Below are 13,439 nucleotides of genomic sequence, written 5' to 3'. Positions count from 1 at the left end.
TGTTTTCTAGAAGTGTGTGTGTGTACTCAAACTTAAGAAGTACCACAACAAAGGAAATGAATCCCTGTACACTACCTCATCAAGGACAATCACGTGGTACAACGTCTTGCTTACGTTTATATTTGGCGGGAATAATCAAAACCAATGACGCATTATCAAATTATCCTACAAAGTTTCAATGTCCTGGACTCCTAATCCCATCATAGGTCAATAACCGATCACGTGATCATAATGATTTACCCAATGAATGAGATACTATCCAATTACCAATTATTGATACGACAATAAGAAATGTACCCCTTCCAAAATTTAAGATTGGTACACAAATACACCTGTGTCTTATGAAAAAAGTAATAAATCCTGTACTTATTCAATAATAAAGCCGGTCAATAACATTTAAATTTTGAATATTTGGCCATAAGAGGAACATCAACATCTACAATGGGGCTTAGAAAACGTTTACCGAATTTTGTTATTTGATAATTCCCAAATTTAAAAGGGAACATAAACATATAAAGGTAATAAACCTCTGTACATATCCATATAACATGCTAAATAGAGGTCAATAACCTCCGAAATTTGATTTTTGGTAGTTCTTTACCTATGAAAAGGGAACGATGTGGACCATCCAAATTTATAGTGGTACATATTGGAGACCTGTACTATGATACCAAATGCTTATATTAAACAATTTCTAAAACCGAGTGGATGAGCCAAGATACCCCTCCCAAATTTTTAAAGGATGCATCAATGTACCCATATCTTATGATAGGAAATGAACCTATATACATGACCATATAACCATATAAGGTAATAGAACCTCCTCAAAGGGGAGAAATTGGGCCAAAAACCAAACACATGGTACAACATATTGCTTATGTTTATATTTTAGCAATTTTTTACCCCTAAAAGGGAATGAGGTGGACCACCCAAATTTATCATAATACATGTTGAGTCATGTACTATGATACCGAATCCCCTCCCGGGGTGCATCAATGTACCTATGTCTTATGATAGGGAATGAACACCTATACATTACCATATAAGGTAATAGGACCTCATCCAAGGGGATAAATTAGGTCAAAAACCAAACACGTGGTACAACGTAATGCTTACGTTTATATTTTGGCAATTTTGTACCCCTAAAAGGGAACGAGGTGGACCACCCAAATTTATCATAATACATGTTAGGGTCCAGTACTATAATACCAAATGTTTAAATTGGGCAATTTCCAAAATTTAAGGGGTGGGCCAAAGTACCCCTCCCAAATTTTTAAAGGAGTGTACAAACATACCCATATCTTATGAAAGGTAATGGACTCCTATATATGACCATATAACTATATAGGATAATAACACCTCATCAAAGGAAATAAAATCGACAAAAAAACCAAACACGTGGTACTACGTATTGCTTACGTTTATATTTTGGCAATTTTGTACCCCTAGAAGGGAACGAGGTGGACCACCCAAATTTATCATAATACATATTAGGGTCCAGTACTATAATACCAAATATATAAAATGAGCAATTTCTAAAATTTAAGGGGTGGGCCAAAGTATCCCTCCCAAATTTTTAAAGGAGTGCACAAATGTACCTATGTCTTATGATAGGGAATAGACCCCTATACATAACCATATAACCATATAAGGTAATAGGACCTCATCCAAGAGGATAAATTGGGCCAAAAGACCAAACACGTGGTACAACGTATTGCTTACGTTTATATTTTGACAATTTTGTACCCCTAGAAGGGAACGAGGTGGACCACCCAAATTTATCATAATACATGTTAGGATCCGGTACTATAATACCAAATGTTTAAATTGGGCAATTTCCAAAATTTAAGGGGTGGGCCAAAGTACCCCTCCCAAATTTTTAAAGGAGTGCACAAATATACCCATATCTTATGAAAGGTAATGGACCCCTATACATGACCATATAACTATATAGGATAATAACACCTCATCAAAGGGGATAAAATCGACCAAAAACCAAACACGTGGTATAACGTATTGCTTACGTTTATATTTTGACAATTTTGTACCCCTAGAAGGGAACGAGGTGGACCACCCAAATTTATCATAATACATGTTAGGATCCGGTACTATAATACCAAATGTTTAAATTGGGCAATTTCCAAAATTTAAGGGGTGGGCCAAAGTACCCCTCCCAAATTTTTAAAGGAGTGCACAAATATACCCATATCTTATGAAAGGTAATGGACCCCTATACATGACCATATAACTATATAGGATAATAACACCTCATCAAAGGGGATAAAATCGACCAAAAACCAAACACGTGGTATAACGTATTGCTTACGTTTATATTTTGGCAATTTTGTACCCCTAAAAGGGAATGAGGTGGACCGCCCAAATTTATCAAGATACATATTAGGGTCCTGTGTTATAATACCCAATGTTTAAATTGGTCAATTTCCAAAATTTAAGGGGTGGGCCAAGGTACCCCTCCCAAATTTTTCAAGGGGTGCATTAATATACCCATATCTTATGAAAGGTAATGGACCCCTGTATACGCCCATATAACTATATAGGGTAATATCACCTCATCAAAGGGGATAAATTAGGTCAAAAACCCCGAAATTTGAATTTTTGGCAATTTTTACCCATAAAAGGGAACGACATAGACACCCAATACTAATAGAGGCACATACTGTGGTCCTAGGCTACCATACCAAATTTTTAGATTTGGCAATTTCCAAAATTTAAGGGGGGTGGTCCTATGTACCCCTGCCAAAATTTAGGGGGTGGGCCAAGGTACCCCTGCCAAAATTTAGAGGGGGTGGTCCTAGGTACCCCTAGGTCATTGACCCCGGGCCAGGTCATTGACCTTTCACCCCGGTCATAAAAGAGAGTGAGGATGAGTCATTCGCGCCAACGTCGGGGCCTACTACTACTGACCATTGAGATGAAAGGTCAAATATTTAAACACGAATAACTCATAAACGGAGTCACATATTAAAGTGGTGTTTCCAGATTTACCAATAGGTCACCAAGTACTACATGTCCCATAAGTACTGACCATCGAGGTCAAAACCTTAAACCCGAATAACTCGTAAACGGAGCAACGTATTAAGGTACTATTTCCAGAATTAGCAATAGGTCATCAACTACTACATGCACCAAAAATACTGAACATCGAGGCCAAAGGTCAAATACTTAAACTCGAATAACTCGTAAACGGAGCAACGTATTGAAGTATTGTTTCCACATTTAGTAATAAGTCATCCACTGCTACATGTACCAAAAATACCGACCATCGAGGTCAAAGGTCAAGTATTGAAACTCGAATAACTCCTAAACGGAGAAACGTATTGGGGTGCTGTTTCCACATTCAGTAATAGCCACATTTAAGAATATGCCATCAATTACTACATGTCCCAAAACGAGACCATTGAGGTCAAAGGTCAAATATTTAAACACACATTTAGTAATAGGCCATCAACTGCTACATGTTCCAAAAGTACTGACCATCGGGGTCAAAGGTCAAATATTCCAACCCGAATAACTCGTAAACAGAGCCTCACATTGCGGTACTGTTTCCACATTTAGTAATAGGTCATGAACTACTACATGTACCGAAAGTATCGACCACCGAGGTCAAAGGTCAAATATTTAAACCCGAATATCTCAGAAACGGAGCAACATATTGAGGGATAGTTTCCACATTTAGTAACAGATGGTAAAGCATTACATGTTGTAAAAGTACTGACCATCAAGGGCAAAGGTTAAATATTTAAACCCGAATAACTCGTAAACGGAGCCACAGGTTGAGGCGGTGTTTCCTCTTTTAGTAATAGGTAATCAAATACTATATGTACCAAAATAAATGACCACCGAGGTCAAAGGTCAAATATTTAAACCAGAATAACTCATAAACAGAGCCACATGTTGAGGTGCTGTTTCCAGATTTAGTAACAGATCATCAAGTACTACATGTCTCAAAGTACTGGCCGTCGAGTTCAAAGATCAATTATTTAAGCCTTAATAATCTGTAAACAAAGGGTCTGATAAATCTGTATGACTTATTCAGTTTTGCATCAAGCACAAAAAGTGAATAATGAATAAATTTAGGTGTTGTATTTACTTCTGTACCAAACAGGAAAAAGCAAACAAATGCCATATTATATATCTGAGTATTTTATGCCATTTTGTACTATTTAAATAAAGGAATGGATAAATTTGAGTGACTTATTTAAATTTGTGCCAACAAGAAATGCCATTTTAACTAGCTCAGAATTTTATATCATTTTGTACTGCTCGAATAAACGAAAGAATAAATTTGTACTAACCAGAAAAATCGAAGAGGGACCATTTTAACTAACTCACTCTTTTGATACCATTTTGTACTACTCCAATGATCGAAGGAAAAATTTGAATGCAGTTTTCGGTTTTGTACCAACTTTTAACTAGCTCAGAATTTATGTACCTTTGGTAGTACTCAAATAAACAAACGAACAAATCTGAATGTTCTGTTTTTTATCAACCTGAGAAGAGTATACAAAAAGTGCAAAAACATAGTAATGTGACTCTCCTCCTTGTGCAAATTTGGACTGGAAAACTTTAAAATGGCCCTTTACCTGGCTGACATAAAAATCTAGCACAATAACTAAGTATTCCACTCAAATTTATTTCTTCATTTAATTTAGTAGTACAAAATGATATAAAATTCAAAGGTATTTAAAAATGGACCTTCTATGATTTTTTCTGGTTTCTACGAAACTGAATAGTCCACTCAATTTCCTTCGTTTATTTGAATACTTCAAAATGATTCAGAACTACTCAGTTAGTTAAAACGAACCTTCTTCACTTTTTTCTGCTTGGTACAAAATTGAAAAGGCCACTCAAATTTATTTCTTCGTTTGTTCGAATAGTACAAATTGGTATAAAATACTCAGATAGATAAAATGGGATTTGTTTGATTTTTCCTGTTTGGTACAGATGTAAATACAACACCCAAATTTATTCATTATTCACTTTTTGTGCTTGATGCAATAAAAGCTATAAAGGCCCTTCACTTTTCCAGGTAGTGCAAAAGGAAATAGTCCACTAAACTTTTATCCATTATTCACTTTTTATGGTTGGTACAAACCTAAATCCTCCATCCAAATTTAGTTTCTCGTTTGTTTGAGTGGCACAATAAGATACAGAAAATCTGAGCTAGTAAAATTACATTTACATTCGTACAAAAAGAAGTACATCTATACAAAACGTATATAAATTCTTAGCTAGTTAAAATAATCTTTTTTCGCTTTTTCTTGTTAGTACAATTTCATTTTTCGTTTATTTGAGTAGAACAAAACGGTATAAAATACTCAGCTAGTTAAAATGGTCCATCTTTGGTATAAAATGTAGTACACCCAAATTGGATCTTTCATTTAGTCTACTAGTTCAAAGGTACATACATTCTGAGTTAGTTAAAATGGCCTTTCTTCGCTTTCTCTGGTTAGTTCAATTTTATTCTTTCGTTTGTTGAGTAGTACAAAATGGCATAAAGTACTCAGCTAGTTAAAATAATCCTTCTTCGGTTCTTTCTCTGGTTGCTACAAAATTTAGTAGCTCACTCAAATGTATTCCTTCGTTTACTTGACTACTTCAAAATGATACAAATTTGGGAGCTATTGAAAGTGGTCCTGTTTGGTTTTTCCGGTCAATACAAATTTATTCCTTTGTTCATTTAAATAGTAAAAAATGGCATGAAATACTTAGCTAGTTAAGATGATCCTTCTTCGGTTTTTCTCTGATTGTTACAAAATTAAATAGCTCACTCAAATGCATTCCGTCGTTTTTTTCAGTAGCTAAAATGATATAAAATTCTAAGTGATTTAAGTGGGCCTTTTTCGCTTTTTGTACGTTACTTAAATTTATTCCTTCGCTTATTTGAATACTCCAAAATGGTACAATATTCATAGTTTGTTAAAATGGTATTTGTTTACTCTTTATCGGTGGTACAAAACTAAATACTGCATCGTTCATTTGAGGAGTACAAAATGATATAAATTTTTGAGCTAGTTAAATGGCATTTTTCGTTGGTAAAAAATTAAATAAGTCACACAAATTTACCCATTCGTTTGTTTAAATTCCACAAAATTGTATAAAATACTCATATATTTAAAATGACATTTGTTTGCTTTTCCTGTTTTTACAGAAGTAAATACGACACCAAAATTTATTCATTATTCACTTTTATGTGCTTGGTACAAAACAGAATAGGTCATATCAATTTGTCCGAATCTCTGTTTAGAATTTATTAAGGCTTAAATATTTGATCTTTGACCTCGATGGTCAATACTTATGAGACGTGTAGTAATTGATGACCTACTGTTAAATGTGGAAACCACCTCAATATGTTGCTACGTTTAAGAGTTATTCGAGTTTAAATATTTAAACTTTGACTTTGATGATCAGTACTTTTGGAACATGTAGTAATCGATGACCTGTTATTAAATGTGGAAACAGCACCTCAACATGTAACTCCGTTTACGAGTTATTCGGGGTTAAATATTCGACCTTTGACTTCGATGGTCAGTACGTTTGGTGCTTGTAGCTTTTGATGACCTACTACTAAATGTGGAAACACAGCCTCAACATGTGTTTCCGTCTACGAGTTATTTGGGTTTAAATATTTGACCTTTGACCTCGATGGTCGGTACTTTTGGGACATCTAGTAATTGATGACCTATTATTAAATGTGGCTATTACTTAATGTGGAAACACCACCTCAATACGTTGCTCCATTTACGATTTATTCGGGTTTAAATATTTCACCTTTGACCTCGATGCTAAGAACTTTTGGTACATGTAGCAGTAGATGACTTATTACTAAATGTGGAACAGTACCTCAATACGTTGCTCCGTTTACAAGTTATTCATGTTTAAATATTTGACCCTTGACCTCGATGGTTTGTACTTTTGGGACATGTAGCAGTTGATGATATATTACTAAATGTGAAAACATCACCTTAATACGTTGCGCTAATTACAAGTTATTCGGGTTTAAATATTTGACCTTTGATCTCGATGGTCAGTACTTTTGGTATATGTAGTACTAGATGAATGCTTGTGTTATTTTTCCTATGTTACATAAAGGTTGATAAAAGGTATCTAGTACACTCCTGCTGTTGGTTCATATTCTCTGCTGTATTGAATAGGGGTTAAAAATAGGCCAATACTCTTTTATACGCAGAGAGCTGCGAAAATAGGTGTTCGTAGTCTCTGTGTAATCTCTTCTGTAATAGACAATGAAAAATATGTTCATTGTCTTAAATAATTTATGCGATGTTAAAATAGGAGGTTGAAAAACTGCTCATAAAAGTTAACTAGTACAGTACACCACCATTATTCTCTGTTATGTTAGTAGTCTTTACTATGTTACATAGGAGTGAGTCCGTAGTCTCTGTGCTCATTGTCTTATGTAATTTGTTCTATGTTAAAATAGGGGTGGAAAAATAAGTCAAACTCTTTTATTAGATCTGCTACGAGTTCGTAGTTTTATGTAATTTCTGCTATGTTACATAGGGGTTGGAAAATTTGTTGAGTGTTTTATTAGCTCTGCTATGTTCGTAGTCTCTGAGTAATCTCTACTATCTTAAAATAGGGGTTGAAAAAAGTGCTCAAAAAGAGATCGAATACACTCCTGCTATTGGTTCTCTGCTGTATTAAATAGGGCGTAATGTTTGCGATGTTAAATAGTCCATACTCTTTTATGAGCTCTGCTATGTTCGTAGTCTCTGTGTAATCTCTGATTGGGTTATGTGTTCAGTGTATTAAGTAAATTCTGTTGTATGAAAGTAGGGGTTGAAAAAGTTGCCATAAAAGGAAACGAGTACACCACCATTATGTTAGTAGCTATGTTACATAGGAGAGCTGGTAGAATATGCGTTCAATGTCTTTTATTAGTTCGTAGTCTTATGTAATTTCTGCTATTTTAAAATAGGGATTGAAAAAGTGCTCATAAAAGGGAACGAGTATACCCTCATAAAAGCGAACTAGTTTTTTTGGAGTGTTCGATTTTCCATGGTTCGATGGTACGTGGGTCGTGTCGTATCGTGCGACACTGGAAAATTGAGTCCTTCCTCTCATTAGGCCCTGCAAAAAATGCGGTTCTTATTGTCGTGTCAGTCAAGTGACGCCCACCTACTGTGACTTCTTTGATAGTAGATAAAGATCTTATTTTTTGCAGGTTCTTCCGGGTAATGAACTATTTATTCCCGGCTTTTTCTTTACAAGATCTTCATAAACTACAATTTTATATTCCGCTTTCAAATAACATTGGAAACCGTCAACATCATTAAATCGCAGCCTCCCTTAGTTTGAAAGTTAACTCCTGCCATCTACCAGAGAACTTCTGCTTTAAGAAGCCATGTATTACGGTCTTTTCTTTTCAAGTTATATAAATAATTTTTTGTGTCGTGAAGCTTTACTTGACCGCATACAATCGCAACAGTAAGGCAATAGAAATTATTATTTTCTATGCGTATTAAACGTTTTTCCAAATAATCCTGATACTTTAAATATTTATCAACGTTATTCGTTTCATTAGTTCTTCCCCTGCTGTACATGCTGTCGGCAATGTGGAATCAAAACAGTACTTCATGCCCCAAAAGGAACACCTCATTGGAAATTAATAAACGTTCGATTGAAGTGACGTTCGTTCTAGCAGAGAAATTGCCTGTTTTCTTCATGGGGTGTACAAGGGCTTGTTGTTTGTACTGTTACTACTATTTATTTATAGCTCGATATAGTCCGTGGGCCAGCGTAGGAGATCACATGTTCCAACGCAAAATCTATTAAATTTTCAATATAGGCCTCTGGGTTACGAATATTCCTGTCATTACCCACAGGTCTGACATCAATTACATGCCCGTAAAATGAAACGTACTAAATATTTTCTATTTTCTGTAACAACTCCAAAGTTACTATTCCTTTGATTTTGCCCGTCATTATTCTTACTACTACTGCCACTTGTATTACTACTACTAATAATAATACTAGTACCACTTGTACTATTACTATTGTTGCTCCCAAACCCAACCATTGTTGGAACAGAGGCATATGTCGGGCCATGCTGAGGACCGGATTGGCTCCCATAGTCATGATCATACAGCACACAGTGTTGAGTGGGATTGTATACAGGATTTTCTCAAAGGACCTGTTGTGTGCATATAACCACAGCGTTATCCTCATTTTGAAACTTTCTCATTTCTTTAACTAGTATGTAAACGGAACTACATGGCTAATCTCATCTAATTCATCTAAAACGCTAAATCTTCATCAGTTAATTCATTTATATTACTATGACTCAAGTTATGATTTTCTTGAGGGGACAAGACTATGGCATTACTATTTTTAGATGGGATTTAGCATAGTGCCGAAACAAAGCGAGTCTGAAAATCGAGAAGGTATGACAGCTTTGTATTTTGTATTCTGTCCACCTGACCTTCCCCACAGGATAATAAATACATAAGTTTTTGCTGAGCCTGATCATAACTTTGTTGTGTACGGAAAAATACGTGGACAAATTCAAGATATCAGGAATGGATACCTAGTGCTGGAGAATTCTTATGTCCTTTCCTTCAAAAGCACCAAGAACGTGTAGAAGTGCGTCACATCTCTCCGATCCCCGATGTCCCAGCCGCTGCATTTCCGTGATGCCCTTCCAAGTGCTGGAAACCCTCGGGTAATATTTCAGGCTGCGCAGCAGGTCCTGCAGGTAGAGATTCTCCACACGGTTAAGCTGTTCCGGCGGACAGAAGAAATACATCTAAAGCAGATAAAACAGAAACAACTATTTTGAGATATCAAGTTTATTTTTAATATATCGCTTTAATAATAATGTAAAAAGAGAGAGACCAATAATTTGTTTTCAAGCTACAATTAAATATTGTGTGAAAGGAAAGATCAATCACTTATTTTCAAGTTGTAGTTAAATAATAACATTAGAAGAGTAGACAGAGCAATCAAATTAGTTTATAAAGAAGAATGAATATATACTTTTAAAAAGTCCTTTTGCTCATTAATAGAAAATCAAACCGAGAAAAAATAGAATATGTATAATTTCGTTTTTTCAAGAAATCAGCAACTATAAGATTTATAAAAATACACACATCTTAATCTCTAATTAATGTATGGCAAATCCTTAAAGAAGAAGACGTGTCCACGTCGGTAGTCCTGCCGTTGATCTAAAAGCAAAATGGCTGCCTCTCCTTAAAAATGGAGATTTTTCGCTAGTGCATCTCCCACTGCTGGTTCAACAAGGATTACCTCACTGTAGTATAATAACTTTCAATGAGAATCTTATCTCGTTTGTTTCTCTGTAAAATTTTATATTTATATTTTTATTTAAAAACAACAGCTTAGACGGTAGAGGGATGTTCTCTTTGATCTTTTTCGTATGACGGCGTAAAAGCAAATGATATAAACATAGGATAAATAGCTATTATATCACCTCCTATCATGTATGCTGATACCGCCGCTTGTAGCGACACATGGTATCAAAATTTTAATTAAAGTTTAGATTAGTATTAAGTGCTGAACCGTGGGGACGTTTGTTCTACAATTCCGTGTTAAGGTAAGTAAACTCATTCTGTGCCCTATACTATGTAAAAAGACCAGACACTACATTCTATTATTATACAAATTATTCTATATTACATGACTTTAATAATCAGGGGTGCGTAAAGTAAAATGGCTGGAGGTCTCCTCCAATTGCGTACAAAAGTCCAAAATTCTTCGGAGGTTCGCAAAGCCTGAAAGGTCGGTAATCACAACCCGTTTTACCCTAAAAATTTGGTGGTGCAAAACGATTACGCTTACAGATGGCCGTAGTACTAAAAGCCAAAGGAAACCAATTTGCAAAATTATATGTTTAGAATGGCGTCTTCTTAGATCAGTTATAATATTGGAGCCTTTCGTCTTTAGTACGATCAGAAATAAGTTTGTTCTGAGCTTTCAAAAGAAATTATATTTTACTCACAGCAGGGCTGTGCTATTTGAGTAATTTATAGTGGGAGAAATAATTATAATACTTCATAAAGTTCCTTCCTGATCAAGCGGTTGGCCATAGTACCAAACGTCAAAGGAGACCAATTTGCAAAGGCAATAGTTTACAATTGCGTTTTCTTACATCAGTTATAATATTCGACCCCTTTCAATTTTAGTACGATCACACAGTGTTCGAGTGTCCCGATTCAGGATCACGGTTCGATTCAGAATCACAACTAGACACCAGTTTTCAATTTTCTTTAGATTGTGCTACACTATAATCTTAAATGTTTCGAAGCCCAAGGGAAGCCCCCAATGAATCATTCTTTTCAAAATGCAAGGTCGAACCATCACTTTTTACGGTATCAACAAAACAGTTTGTACTAAACAACCAATCATGTCCGTGGGATTTTTCGGGGTTCTCCCATTTCCTCCCACGTTGTCATTCTACATTTTTTAAAGATTGTTACTTTTCACTACGTAAGTGTGTCCTAGTTTGCTTCTCAACAAAGTAAGTTTATACTACACAATGACATTATATTCGTGGGTTTTCTCATGATACTCCCGTTTAGTCCCATTTCTCATTCCACCATTTTTTCAAAGACTGTAACTTTTCAGTACTTAAATGTGCGCTAGGACGCTTCTCAACACACTAAATTTGTGCAACACAATAACATTTTTCCGTGGGATTTCACGTGGTACTCCTGTTTCCTCTCACGTTCTAATCCCACTATTTTTGAAAGACTAACTTTTCACTACATAGGTGAACCTTGGATAGATTCTTAATATCTAACCATATCTTAAAAATCACAACGTAAAAAACTACGTACATTCATCTTGCAACACGGAAAAAACAAACTTCAGATGAACAATCAAAGAAAAAATAAACAATCTATAACGCGCGTTAAGGATCAAAATGTACGAATAAGGTATAAAGTAAATGCCAAAATTTATATATGCCTTTATTAAGGGAATGATAGGTCATTCATCCATCTTTAATTTAGATAACAAGTGCATACAGAGATGCTTTCATGCAAAATTTCAAAAATGATGAAAACATGACAATTTGGAGTATTACGAAATTGTTACGTTTTAATAAAGTTTTAATGCGTAAGGGAGGGACGGTCAATTAACATCTTGTTTGGAAAATGCAGAGATGCTTTCATACCGAAAGATGTCATCACCATATAGAAAACATATGTTGATAAAAACATTTACATATTCACTTAAATTTTCATGACAATAGATACATAGTATTCTGGAATATTCCAGGTTTATTTTCATAGATTGCGATTGTCATTCACAGCTAAAGTGAATATCTGGTTCGTACGTTGAACTCAGTTAAACATCTCAATGCAATACAATGCTATTAAGATGTGATCAATATATAACCACGAAGGCTAATATTGAGATATACTCATTTGCTAATGCACTTAAGGTAAATAGCCTTACGAGTACAATGTTCTCAGAAAATTTTCAGTTAGTTTCAACCCACTCATTTTTAGGTATCACTCATGTTCATCTATAACAACACAGAAGTTCCTCAGCACAGGGAAGAGAAAATATTCCAGCACGGTCAACGACACCAGAGGGTGACGACAGGTTACTATGTCATACCCGTTTTCTCCCTTTCGTTCATTAACTCACTCACAAAGTTTTGCTCTAACTCCTCAGTTAGAACTGAGCAATCAATCGAAACGTAAGGTCTATAACGAAGCTCCCATTTTCAACGAAGTATACAACTTTAACTACATCATAACATAGCTGAATCTACAGTATGTAATAGATTTCCCATAAAAAGGTAGATTGTGAGAGAGAGTGTTCAGAATTTGTAAATCGAATGAAAAAATGAAAAACAAATGAATAAGTATTTCTATGCCATTCTTTCCTTCCCTAACCTGTGTTCGATTCCCGATGAGAACTCATATGATTCGAATTGTCAACAACAAACAAGCTTTTTTATTCGTACGAAACAAATTTTATAATTAACATTGCATTTTTATCAAGGAGTATTAACAGATCACCGTTTGCACCTATGTTGGGGTGCTGCGACGGTCCTGCAAGCATTCTGTACAAGGACAGGGTCCTGAGACAATTTCGGAGACATTTCAAGAGTCCCAAAAGTAATATTTTATATAGGACCCAGAGAAGGGCCTGAAACCATTGGGTGCAACATATTAACAGTTCCAAAAGTACTATTTTCATATAGGACACACAAAGCCGTCCTGGGATGGTCATAAGGTTATTCTTTACAAGTGCAGGGTCGTGAGACCATTAGGGGGCATTCTCTCCCTCTTGATACCTTTACAATCATCAATTGTTCATTGAGGAAACCAGCGGTACATTTTAATTTTATTACATCACAATTAAAAGTTATTCATCGAGTAAATTACGAGAGAAAAATTAAAAGCTTCTGTGGCCATAGGAAGTGT

This window comes from Thermobia domestica, chromosome 6 (assembly GCF_964235325.1).
Source record: "Thermobia domestica chromosome 6, izTheDome1.hap1.1, whole genome shotgun sequence".
NCBI classification, from domain to species: domain Eukaryota; kingdom Metazoa; phylum Arthropoda; class Insecta; order Zygentoma; family Lepismatidae; genus Thermobia; species Thermobia domestica.
This window is presented reverse-complemented; position numbering follows the sequence as displayed.